The 14,559-nt window shown below is 33.9% G+C and overlaps 1 long non-coding RNA gene across 2 annotated transcripts in view; it reads right to left on the bottom strand.

The window, feature by feature from the left end:
• LOC141377512 (uncharacterized) overlaps positions 1–14,559 on the bottom strand; it is a 53,558-nt gene that overhangs the window by 32,605 nt on the left and 6,394 nt on the right. For both annotated transcript variants that reach the window (XR_015507473.1, XR_015507472.1), the window contains exon 2: positions 14,454–14,559. This exon is cut by the window's right edge and continues 18 nt beyond it. This is a non-coding gene — a long non-coding RNA (uncharacterized LOC141377512). The remainder of the gene's footprint in view (positions 1–14,453) is intronic.

The raw sequence follows: 14,559 nt of genomic DNA, 5'->3' as shown, positions 1-14,559 counted from the left end.
TAGTTGATTGAATACATTAAAATTCACACCTTTTGTATTGCAATAGTATCTTTAAAGGTGCTATGTGTGAGTTTTTGACGATTCTAAAGCATTAAAATAGCCTAATATCTGTGCAGATTTTTAAAAAACATGCTAAGTGAACATTCTTGTTTATCCTGAAGACAATGCTATGTCTGATATTCTGCTTTGAAAATACGAGTTAGGTGTCGCAATGTCTGTCTTTGATTTGGTCTATTTAATCCGCCTAATGCCAGTTTAACCAATTATATTTTAACACCCCGAGTTGTCTTGTTGAAAAACAACATATTTGATTCATTCATTCAGAAAGACTCTCAAAGCATGTGCTCATTACCCAAATGCAACCTCCGGTGGACATTATCAGTCTCCGAAATAAGACGCGGATTCAGAGTTCCACATGAGGTTATTAATTAGCAAATAATGTAAATATTATGAACGTAAACATTAGGTGAGCAGGTTTGTAACCCTGTGTCCTAACAACACGTTACAAGATGAGATTTGCAGTGATAGGCAATTTGGCTGTTTGCACCACACAAAACTTGACGGAAATTTAAATACAGCCATTCAAAAGCACAGAGCATGCACTCATTCACTAAATGGTAAGGTTTACAATTTAATTCAAACATATTAAACCTCTTTAACATTATAAAATGTACATGCTGAATCATGTGTTGGTTTTAAATCACATTTCTAAAGTTTAATTTCAAACTGTTCATTTTATTTTCAAGATCTGAGGTAAACTATCTGCTGCTGTTTTCATTAGTATGGCAATAAATGTGATGTAAAATGGCATTCAAACTCACATTATTAGCATTTAACACTGAATAAAGCACATGAGGTGTACCTGAGGAGATAAATGCATACCTGTCAAGTCAACCCTCTGCTTTTTCCCAATGTTATGATCCTGCACATCTGAAGTAGCTGCACGTTCAGGACTGTATGTAGAAGACCACATTTATAGGACCCTGTTTTTTTTTGTTTGGCAGTGCCACCTACCGTATTGGGTGATATAGTGAAACTGCATTTCTAAAACCATAATTTTGTAACAGCGCCACCTGCTGAATTGGATTAAATAGTATAAACTTCAGTTTCAGGACTGCCTTTCCAGCAGGCCCGGATTGGTTAATCGGGAGGACCGGGAGAATTCCCGGTGAGCCGGTCAATTTTTTTGGCCGCGAGGGCAGGTGTTTCTTGCTTCACTCTCAGCAGTAGCACTTTTTTTCATTTATTTATTCATTTGACCATAGTCTCACTCTTTTTACTCATTATTTTGCTGCAGCTACGCTCTGTTTATTTATTTTCTCGCAGCCCCTTGAGCAAAATGCAGCCTGCAGGTTAATGATGATGTAACTATCATTCGACCCCAAACAGCGGCAGCTTAATGAATATAAGAATACAAATAATTTATATTGTTGAATATCACACCTGCTCAATGAAAATCAGATGATTCACTACATTAATAAATCTCATATAACTTGATCAGAAATCGAAAAAGGGGAGAAAAAGATTAAGCCATCAATAGAAAGTAATACTATGGTTAAAAGAGTCTACACTCCAGCTTAACAGCGCTGTTGTCGTCCAATGGTCAGCAAGTTATGCTACGAAGCCGCCGACCTGAGTTCGAACCTTACATTATTAATTCTTCTTCTTATTATTGTTTTTTTTTCATTTTTTTATTGTTAAGACATATAATACTGTTAGGGTTATTGAAGATTTGAAGTTTTAAAGCTGCTGGTTTCTTGAAAAAGACGTGATAGTGCCATTAGAAACTATCTGTCTGTTAAATTCTGCTACTTCACTGAAACAGAGAACAATGTTGGTTTAACATAAATATCAGTAACAAAAAAATTCTCTGAGCATTGTACAAAATTTTATTCCTATTTTAACCTGTAATGACCTGCTCAGCATCATCCAAAAACAAATTCCTTAACACCAGGGCATGTATGATGGCCTATGAAAAAAAAAATAATTTAAATATGGATTAATATACCACCACTGAACAGCAAATCATTAAACACAGGTTCATAAATGATTTGCATCCAGCATGCAGTTTATATACAGTAGATTTTGCCAGTGCCTTATTCAGTCTGGTATACCTGTGGGAAAAAAGACGGATAAGCTGCACTTCACCATATGTGCTATTACTGTAACTCAAGAATAGAGCTAGCATTTGTAGCTGTATTTATACACTGCTTATCAATGTCTATTAATGTAGAGTTAATGATAAACAAACAATAAATTAATAATTTAACTATTTGTAAATGCTTAATAATTTATTCATAGTATGCAGCCATTATTGTTACCTTACAGATTGAGATAATCTCAATGGAAAATTCCTTTAGTTTATTTTCTTTTCTACAATGAATGAGCCTAAGCAAATCCAATTATATTGGCCATCACTTCATATTGGCCAGGTAAAATAGTTCTACCTTATAAACATTTATATACAGTGACAAACAATGAGACATATGGTAAAAGCCTGTAGAATAAGCCTTACTATAAAAACAGCAAAACATCTCATTCTTCACTACAAAATCAGGCTAATAACACATATTGTGGGGCAAACAGGCAGTCAGCACAGTTTTTAATGCGCTTACGTGATAAAAGAATGAGTAGAGAAAGTTTTCACACTAATAAAATATAGGGAAATCTGAAACATTTCAATATGCTTTTAACTTGGTTCAATTAATGTGCACGTTAAGTCGACAAGCCATTAAATCAACATTAATCCATAGCCACAAATTAAGAATGTCGTATAATTTATTAAAACTAGAAAACAAATTCTAGAAAATTAATTTATAATTATCAGCTTTCACTTTAGCTGTGTAAACCTCCTCATACTTATTATATTATACTCTTCCTCTGAAAAAAAATTCTAAAGAGTTGTCCCAGACTCTTGAAAGTTAGGTAATTTTGCGGGCTAATCAGGCATTTCTGCATAAAAGTTGCACAATTTAAAACAGTAAGAGTACAAAATAAACACATGCTTTAACAGTTTAAAATAAAACGTAACATAATAGAAAACCGGTTCTTACACTTTGCTTGCCATCCACATCATCAATCTTATTAGAGCATCTATAATCCACACCGTTAGGTGACGTTGTCACAAAAAAAGGGTCGTACAGATGTGGTACTAACAATGCAGTTCAGTGCAGCCACTCAAGTTGTGCAGGAACACCCTTCTCATTGTTTTCTGGGATTCTCCCGTACTTTACAATCGTATTCTGCTATCATCCCCTATAGGTATTTTGCCTGTATTCTTAATCTTTCCATGTAGGGCGGCAAGAAACATCAAAGAGCCAAACCTCCCTATATGCAACCCATACCATCGAACCACCAGGGGGCAATCTGTTCTGTGCTTTCATTTTATTTAGGCATGAAAACAATTTGAAATAAATATAAAAAAAGACGAGAATCCCTTCCTTTCCATTACAGGCGCCTTCGTCCCTCCTATGCAATCCTTAACACAGTCAGTTCATATAGTAATCAGACACGCTCCCAAGTGCTAAACAGACGCGTGTAATGAAAATGCTAAATGAGAGATTCATTCACTACTCTTTAATAAGAATGTTTAAATTATACAAGGAAGAAAAGTTAACGAGATTTGATAACTTGTTTCAATTTATTTATAAAAGCTATTATATTTAATAGGCTAAACTTTCATTTATTTCAGCTTTTTCTAATGTATGTGTGCTATTATATCATTTGTAAAGAATAATAATAATAATAATAATAATAATAAACAAAAACATATTATTGACAGTTTCAATTGTTTATTTACAACAAAACATCTCCAGATGACCAGATTTAGTAATTTAGTAATATCCCTTATTTTCACATCCCAATGTTTACATGAATCATTAGCCCCTGTCACACATACAGACCTTTCCAGAAAATTACCAGCAACTTTCTGGAAAGGTCTGCATGTGTGAACAGGCCCTTTTTGAAATACGGGTAAATTTGTTCTGGCTATTTTCCGGAAAGAGAAGTTGTAACATAACCGGTAATTTGTCATATTGCTGCGCTGTGTGAATGCAGAAGGAAGATGCCGGAAAGAGCGCGTGTACGTCTAGAACACACTGACATAAGACGTCTACTTTAGCCAATCAGAACACTCAGACTCATTCACGTCTGAGCGGTTTATAGAGATAAAAAGCCTTTGAATATTTTTCCAGATACATTTAGCTGCTAGACGTTAGTCAGATAACGTTTCTATGTTCCTTCTTAATGCCAACTGTGTAAATAATTATCAAAACGATGCTTATGACAAGCCATTGATTGTTTACCTTCAAGCTCTGCTTCCAGTAGGTTGATGCTTCGCGTGTGCCCGTGAAGCAGCTGGTGAGTGCCAGCACGCACACATAACATGTAACGTTACATCTTGACATGCGAAAAATGTTTCTCTATATGTTTTTATCCAAGTTGTTAACAATACTTTGTAATAGAAGGAAAATATTCAACGCATACCATTGCTTTTATACAGAACATGATTTAAATCAGCCCGGTCCTCAACTGGCAACCTGCGCTTGCGTTTGTTTTGATCCAGGAATGCAATACTAGGTGAACCACTGGGTTCAACCAACTTAAATACTGCACCTTTAAATATGCAAATAAGTCATTATTTGATTAAATGTGCTCTAATATGTATACATTTTCTGCACACAAACAGAAAAGGTTTTTACAAAAAAAAAAAAATCTACAATCTCCTTTTATCACTCCATAGTTAAAAAAATACTGCAAAATGGCCAAGCAAATATACATTTCTGCAATTTCTTGTTTGAACATGTTCCTTCAGAATACTGATATGTATACAAATGTGTATTTTAGTGTATGCAAATACTCCTGAAGTGATTTGTCACTCAGCGCAGGAAAGAAAAACAAACATTTTGTGCTTTTAAAAATGTGTATTGCAATTGAAACATGCAGGCACACATTGGCAAAGTGTGATAAAAGAAACACTTAAGTGTATTTTCTTCCACCAGACTGAGAAAAGCCAAAATCGTAACATTGACAGGTGCATGAAAACAGTGTTTTTTTCCAACAGTGTCCTGCCTTAAAAGGAACAAAATACTAAAAATGTTGAACGAATACACATAATGCATAGAAAGAGCCGCTGACCTACATGAGTGCTAGTTTACATGCAGCTAATCATGAATGGCACAGCAATTTTGTCACAGGCTGGATTGGCACTGATGATGTCGGCAGCTTGCCTAAGATTGATTAGACACATCAAGGGAGCCACTGTTCCAGAGGGAGCGAGACGGAGAGAAATATGGATTTGTCTCCATGCTTATACCTCTTCATTTGTTTCCATTACAGCCCCTGTCTATGAGCGCCCCGAACAACAGTCGCCCGACATCGGCTCTCACTGAAGTTTCTGCTGCACATTTAATATTTGTTCCTTCTAAGCTGGGTTAAAGAGCTGATTAATGAATATCATATTTAATAGATGCCCAGCTAGTCAAAATAGTTGCACTGAGGATGGGCTGTAATGAGATACTCAACGTAATGTTTGGATTTTAAATGGATTGGTTTTTACACTACATTGACCATGTTTTACATGCCTTTAATTTTTGACAAAAATTTGTGCCTGTGGTGAATTTTTTTCTTTAAAAAAATTAATAAATTATATCACATTTCCCAGCAGTATCAAAGTGAAACTTCTAAAGTTGCACTAAAAAGTGATACTCAGAAACTTATATATTTAACTGTTGATCATAAATTTATTTTATTAATTTGAAAATCAGCGACCACAATGTTAGTGCTAAAAACAAATCACCTAAACCTGACAACCAAGACTAGTATTGTCAATGTAAAAAAAATAACTTGCTGAACTAGTCATTGTAATTCTTTGCATGTTTTGTTACCAAATTGAGCAAAAAACAAAAACAAACAAACCAAAAAGAACCCAAAATATACATTCTGTACCTTGATTTTTTAAAATAATAAATAAATAAATACAAAAATAAATCAAATTAATTAATTAAAAAAAAGAAAACAAGAATAGGTCAAAATTAGTTCGATTATACTAATCTAAATTATGTGATACGCTCTCACCTTCTTTGCGTGGGTTTCCTCCTGGTGCTCCGGTTTCCCTCACAGTCCAAAGACATGCGTTATTGGTGAATTGAATAAACTAAATTGGCTTTAGTGTACGTGTGTGAATGCAAGTGTGTTTCCCAATGTTGGGTTGCGGCTGAAAGGGCATCCGTTGCGTAAAACATATACTGGATAAATTGGCGGTTCATTCTGCTGTGGCAACCCCAGATTAATAAAAGGACAAAATTGAAAAGAAAATGAATGAATGAATGAATGAATGAAATTGCGTTATATATAATAGCCCAGATTATGGTAACACTTTACTATGAGGGTCCATTAGTAGCTACAGTATGTACTAACATAAATAAATAATGGACAATAGGCTTATAAACAATGTTTATTACAGACACAGTATTTATTCATCTTTGTTAATGGTTTAAATGGTTGAAAATACAGCTCTTACTGTTAACTCACAGTGCATTAACCAATGTTAACAAGCTCAAGCTTGGATTTAATAGTAAATGTTGAGCTATGATTAATAAATGCTGGTATAAATATTAAAATCTTATGCTACCGTGGTCATGGCATTTTATTAGCATTCAATTTTTAATAAACATGCAATCTGTTCACTACTGTATAATGTTGCAAAGCAACATCTAAATGTTGTGTATTTTTATATTACCCAGACACCACAGCATTTAATCTATCTACATAGCTTGACTTTATCAAATTCGACAAAGTAGGCTACTGTATATTGATTAAATTACTAAAAGCTTAAATGTGTGAAAAACAGAATTCATATGGCCCACTATGTTAAATATAGGATAAGAGAGAATGTGCAGACACCTGACAAGATAAATAATCTTGCTACTGCGCATATGTGAGCATCTTTATTTGAAGCAGGGTTGACATGCAACATGCTGTCAAAATGAGAGCACCATGAGAAGTTCTCTTACACTGAAAAAGAGTGTTCTTTTTTGTTTAGGTGCTCGTCAGTGAAATGCATAAACCGTGTAAAATACAAAAAAAGGCATGTTGACAGGTTTAAAGAGTATACACAAGCACAAAGGAAATGCGACTGAGTTCCTAATAATTCTGAAAGAGTCAAAGCTGAGCCAGATATGGTGTCTTTCTTGCTCAACAGATATAAATTGATAGTCAAACACTTCCAGTGCTGTGTTGTATTTTATCTTAAGTTAATACAAATGCATTTTATTATTATTAAAAGAGTTGCTCAATTAACTTTGTAAATGACAGTAGCTATATTTTCTTATTATTAACAAATGAAGAGTTTAGATGCAAAAACCTCTAAATGGCGTCTAAAATGTTCTTCTTTAATGAACATTTTTATCAGGCTCCTTTGTGAGGGATCAGAAATGTCACTTTTATGGCAAAGAATAAGTCATGTTAATGGTTTTTAAAGAAAAATAAATCAACAAACAAAAGAGGCTAAGAAAAATGTTCATTTTTATTTGAAATTTCTGATGGCACTTAGAGGATTTTGTATCTAAACTCTTCAAATGTGAAAAGAAAAACGAGTGAAGTAAAACTGATATTTCATTTAAAATTCGTCTATACCTATACCTCATGTGCAAAACATTTACAAAGAAAATGTGCCAAAATGAGGTTAAGGTTTTCACATTAAAGGAATCCTGAATCCTAAAGAATCCCTAAAACTAATTTTGCAACATATTCATTAAGATGACATTCATACATGCATTATTTAATAATAATAATAATAATAATAATAGTTATAATGTATTTGATAATATAAATAATATAGAAATACTAATTATAATAATAAATGTAATTTGTTTGAGGGATTTTTTTGCACATTCTTTGATGTACTGTACATATTTTCCTGAACTGTGAATCCAGACTGCACTGTAGTTATTTTTTAACCTGGTCAGTAAATAAGCATTTAATTTCTTCCCCAGACAATTAATTAATAGCAAATGAGCTCATTTAGACACATAAAACCCATGCAATGAGCAGATCAGATAAATATAATTGACATCAACTGTACATTTCCTTGTCAGTTTTGTGGCTTTGTTAATGTCATGGTGTTCCAGTTAACCTCTCATGTTTGTCGTGATTAATCTGTTTCATAAGTAGTTGAACACATGCTAACAATGCCAAAGTTGTGGGTTTGATTCCCAGGGAGCATACATACTGTTAACACACTTCATACTGTGAATGCACCATAAAGAAGGTCTGCAAAGTGCATCAATGTAATCAAATGTAATGGTAAATTACTTGGAAGGGGACCAAATTAAAGGCATACTATATTTATCTTAGTAAAGCTGCCTTAGAAGAACAACATCTTTTTATGATTTAAAAAAGCTGCATATGCTTTGCATTATGAATAATATTGTGTCTGTTACTGCTACTAACATTTGTAGACCATACCAATGAAAATGTTAACACATACATTTAAAAAGCTAATGTAAAATTAAATCATTAATTTTATCATTAACTTTTGCTCAATTTAGTGTTTTCAGATATTGCAGTGCATTTATGATGAGTTTATATCTTAAACTTACTACATTGAGCAATCTGTGAACTGTTATATTATATTATATTATATTATATTATATTATATTATATTATATTATATTATATTATATTATATTATATTATATTATATGTGAATTTTTCACATGTAGTTTATAGCTGTTTAAGATTTATTTACACATTTGAATTTCATTGTGGGACTTAAATCTCCAGTCCAAAGTTTTTTGATGTTGAAAAGTTAAACAAAGTAAAATTTTATGTTATTCATATTAATTATGGTATAAAAACCATTCAATGATGATTTACAGTTTCTCAAAATAGCAACGCGCCAAAACACGATGGCTTTTTTAGACCAGAACGCCTATGGGTGCACATTTGAGCGCAAATGCATTTGCTATTCAAACAGTGTGGCGCAACACCTCAAAATGACCCTTGAGCCAAGCTTAAAGTAGCAAAAGACTATTGCGCCGCGCCTTGCGCCACATTGCGCCGGGTGTATGATAGGGCCCTTAGTTCCTTTGGATTCTGTCAAGACATTCCTTTGTGCTTTAATTATTTTTTTTATAGAGAGCGTTGTTACAATTTCCATTTCTTGTTGGTTCCATTCTATTATATACAGAATAGAAACTGCCTACAAAATGTTGTTACAATGTGTTCTAGGATTATTGGATTGCCATTTAGATCTCTTCCATTCAAATGTGATCAATGTGTTTTAGGTTAGCAAGCAAGATTATTAAGGACCTTTCACACATTCTCCATTCATAATTTGAGTTGCTCCCTCTGGACGACGGTTTCGTTGTACTGGGCGTAGAACTCAGAGAAGGAGAGCCACTTTTATTCCTAAAGCTATTTTGCTTCTAAATGACAAAAGTAACATTCAAATTGTAACAATTTTCAGTACCCATTTTGGATATTTTTAATCAACATATACTGTACTTGTTTTTATTTATGGTTGGTATTGTAATTTATTTGTTTGTACTGTATATCGTGTTTGTATGTAAATAATATTTTCTTTTGGTGCTGCTCCATATGACTTGAATTACCCCAAGGGGATAAATAGTTTTTTTTTTTTAATTTGAATTGAATTGACATGGGATATTGCTTGAAACTAGTAAAAAAATGTAATTAAAAGTAATATTATTAATTATTAATATTAAAAGTAATAAAGATTTTTCAAAACTTGGGAGTAGAGATCAAGGCGAGGCAGTGGCGCAGTAGGTAGTGCTGTCGCCTCACAGCAAGAAGGTCGCTGGTTCGAACCTCAGCTCAGTTGGCGTTTCTGTGTGGAGTTTGTATGTTCTCCCTGCCTTCACGTGGGTTTCCTCCGGGTGCTCCGGTTTCCCCCACAGTCCAAAGACATAAGCTACAGGTGAATTGGGTGGGCTAAATTGTCCATAGTGTATGAGTGTGTGTGTGAATGAGTGTGTGGATGTTTCCCAGAGATGGGTTGCAGCTGGAAGGGCATCCGCTGCGTAAAAACTTGCTGGATAAGTTGGTGGTTCATTCCGCTGTGGCGACCCCGGATTAATAAAGGGACTAAACCGACAAGAAAATGAATGAATGGAGTAGAGATCAAGGTCCCATGACCCATTATGAGGCAATGGCAATATTAATTAATGTTTTTTTTTCTTTTGGTGTTTAGGGAACACATCGTTTGATGTTAGTTGTGAACTTGTAGTATTTTATAGAAACCCACAAATTAGACTTGAGAATTAATAATAAATAAATTATTGAATTATTAATTTAAAGAATAAATTGAATTATTAATTTAAAGAATAAATTATTATTATTATTATTATTATTATTATTATTATTATTATTATTATTATTATTATTATTATTATTATTATCATAATAATACCAAATGACTGCATATTAAAATTTGGAACTGATAACAGTTCAGCTGCAGAAGATCTCTTTGAATGCCGAGGAGAGGACCAGTGAAGAAGATCAGAGAGGTAATCGGGTGCCAGGTTGTGAAGAGCTTTGTAAGTTAATAAAAGAATTCTATATTGTACACAATAAAGAACAGGAGGCAGTGCAAGTACAAGAGAATTATATGATATATGATATGTGTTCAGAAGGACGCGAGCGGGTGACTAATAAGAATATTAAGAGTAATACTTTTTTTTTATACCCAAAACTGCAACAGAAAAAAAAGTCCTAGTGATTTGTATAATTCAAGCCAACAACTTTTAGTGTAAAAAACAACAACAACAACAACAACAACAACAACAACAACAACATATACAGTATAGCTAATACAAAGTGAATACATGTGGCTCCTGATGATAATTCATTACTGAATCTTATGAATTTAGATGATTACTGTGCAACAAAAAACTGAACATAATGTACATGATTTTTATCTTTAATCCACAGCCTCGACAAACAGCCTGGAGCCTATTCACAACAGTCTGGAGTGTAAACTTGCTGTTACACAATGACGTATGTGTGGATGCAAACTTACATATGAGTTGACACTGCCTGAGGGTGAGTAAATTAACATCCATTTTCTTGAGGTGAACTATCGTACAAGTTTTTATTTTTGCATCTCCAAATAACTTTTCAGTGAACAGTTCTTTAAATGTTTGTTTGTTTTTTCTAGTAAATGATATATTAACAAACTTAAAATGTTATTGTTTCCATTTTAACAGCTTTTGATGGAATGGTGGAAACGCCAACTTATCCAACATATGTTTTACACAGCAGATGCCCTTCCAGCTGCAACCCAGTACTGGGAAACACGCATACACACTCATTCACACACATACACTACTGCCAATTTAGTTTATATAGCACATGTCTGTGGGACTGTGGGGGAAACCGGAGCACCCAGAAGAAACAAAATGGGCTTTATTTTCCGAACTAATCTGGTGCGAGTTCACCAGGCTGATTGAAAAAACTGGTACAAAGAGTTTTGATTGAACTGATACCAGTCATTCATTAATCAGTCTCACATTTAGTCCATTATGTGCTTCAGAACGCAGACATATCGTCACCGCTCACAAATTTCACTGCGTGAGCCATCAAACTGAGAGTTGTTAAATGCTCTGTCTTTGTGTGGATAGCATCCCATTGAGTTGCTTTGATCCTGCTGCATGTGAATTATAGTAATCGCAAATCAAAAAAGCGCTCTCCACCAGCCAAATATTGACTGTGTTGCTCTCAGTGGTGAAGGACGGGATGTAATTGTGTCAGTCTTGCTTGTGCGTCTCAACAAGGGATGCGGTGAGTGACAGCTTAATACAGCCAACACTTCCATTGTCGTCAGATGAGCATTTGGAACAGTGATACAAAGCCGAGGCGGGACATGCTATTCACTGCGGGACACTTACCAGCGAATAAATACCCCACAATGGCATGCACTGTCCCCTGACAAACATCGACACTGATTCATAGCTGTTCTTGCCGGGCCAGAAGAAATTATTTCAGAATGTAATATGATATTCAGAGTCTTTGCCAGTTGTGATTTTGCATATTAGTTGTTGGACGTGTCTTAATAAGAGATCAATCAGACGCACTGAATTTAAACGCCAGTCACATTCATGAAGTAACAATATCCATTATATGATTTTTCCTGTCATGGAAAGTGAAAGGAGCATCAGATTTGGATCCAGAACCATCTGATGTTATTTCTGTATTATGAGTCACTTTTCTTTGCCAAATTTGATGAAATTCTGAACTCTGATTTCTGGTTTAGGACTGGAAAAATATTTTGTTTCATCATTAATAAGGCAGTCTCAGAATCTGCAATAGCGACTTGGTAGGTTGATCTGCGTTTCCAATAGGGCTGCACAATAATAGAAAAGTTTTTTATATTGCGATATTTTATTTTTCTGGGATTAAATATTGCAGCATGAATACATTTCACAAGGTTTGAATTTTTCTAATTGGTGTTTTTCTAGGGAAAATAACAGTATTCTGGTACAAAAAATGAATAATCACAATGCAAAAAAATAAAACAAAAATGTTTTTCTTACTTTGCTTTGTCTCGTTTCTAGCCCAAATATTAAAATAATAATAATAATAATAATAATAATTATTATTATTATTACACCAAGAAAAAAATATTGTTTAATTTTTACCATCAGAAATCAGTAAAAATTAAGATTTAAGACTTCAAAAACTTTTTACAATTTAAAACAATAAAGAAGGAATTTAAATAATTTACAATTTAATCAAATTTTTATTCATTTTACAAGCTAAATTATCTGCCAGTGGGGTAAGTGAAACAATAATTAATAATAAATGAAGTTGAAAATGTTTTATTTTTACATATATCAATCAAATTCCATAAAATTTTGTGGCTCTTGGTCAACTATATTTCAAACTTAACATTGTGTATCTTCGCAATGTGACGATTGTGGATGGCACATTGCAATATCAATGCTGAAACAATATATTGTGCAGCCCTAAATGTTGGAATTATTAACCAGGATCAACGTTTAACTCAAATAGAGTAAAATTGTTCACTCTATTTGAGTTAAATGTTGATCCTGGTTAATAATTCCAACATTTAGGGCTGCACAATATATTGTTTTAGCATTGATATTGCAATGTGCCATCCACAATCGTTTCAATATCTTTTTAAGGTCTAGAACTGAATAGGATTTTTGAACAATTTTTTAACCATTTGGGCACACTAAATTATAAAGTTTGTAACTTTAAAAAAAGTTAATTTTAATTATTTATACAATAAAGACCATAGACACCCAGGAAAATTAGGCGCAAGACATGTTTTGCTCGATTTGTTGCTGTTTTTAGACCAGCGCAACCCCAATTTTCATCTTTTACAACACAGTGTTTAAATAGCAAATCCATTTGCGCCACTTTGTGGACTCATGGGTGTGCTGGTCTATAAAGGATGTGTGTTAAGGAGAATTGTTGGACCGTTGCTGTTTTGAGAAACTGAAATAGACCAATCCGAGACTTAATCCTGTCGTAAATTCGACTTCTCATCAATTAGAAATGATCAGACCAGAGGTTTTGAATATCAGAAAATAGACTTTATTCTCCATAATAAAGCCAAGAAAGAGCAGAGCAGAGCACATAGCATTCTGAAGTCTCTCCTGGACACTACCTATCTCTGGTTCCTTCTTTCCAAAGTCTCTCCTGCTCCTTCTAAAGTTTCTGTGTGTTTCCAAAATCTTTATACAGGTTAATTGACACACCCTTAGGTGTCTCTTTTTAACTCTTGACCATTTTTGAATAGGTTTTTAGTCTAAGGGATCCTGCTATTCTTGGCTCTCAGCCCACTTGCTCATGTCAACAGAGATGTTACAGGTCTATGTCAGCAAAGTATAGATGCAACTTATGCAAAGGAACTAAGTGTTTACATACATGTACATTGTCATGATAGGATAATAATTTGATAATATGTTACTCATTCTAACTTCTAACACATATAGCTTCATACAAGTATTTAACATGTATAATCAGTGCTTTACATATTCAGTTATTCTACACAATCAGTCACTCATCCTTCTCCTAGTGTTGCTCCTGTGCAGGCATACTCATCTTACACAGACACATCACTGTATTTTTAACACACGCTGGCATGTTTGCTGCATACATTTTGAGAAGAGAAAATTAACTGCTTTACACTTAGAAAATACTTCACACAGAGAGAATAAAATCTTCTTCAATCCTCGCTGCAGATGGTCTGTTTAACTGTTTTCTTGCTAGTGAAGCATTCAGTTTTTCCACTTACATAGTCAAGTAGCAATGCACTATGGTGCGACACCACTGACTTTTAATTAAAAAATCATCAATAAATAACAGGCCTAATTTTACAAGTGAGTATTTTAGTAAATGGCAATCATTTTTATCCATATATTTAGCTTCTTTTACTTTTTGCACTACCGATGATGACTGCTTACCTCCGTGTGGACGGCTTTTCCGGTGTTACCAGTTTGCTCAGTAGCTTGACATGTATGCTGATGGACTTGAGATGTGGAGTGGAGTTGACCGCGACGACAGGGTTCG

Source organism: Danio rerio, chromosome 14 (assembly GCF_052040795.2).
Source record: "Danio rerio strain M-AB ecotype USA chromosome 14, GRCz13ab, whole genome shotgun sequence".
Classification (NCBI taxonomy): domain Eukaryota; kingdom Metazoa; phylum Chordata; class Actinopteri; order Cypriniformes; family Danionidae; genus Danio; species Danio rerio.
The sequence above is the reverse complement of the archived record's forward strand: the minus strand, read 5'-3'. Positions and strand labels throughout refer to the sequence as shown.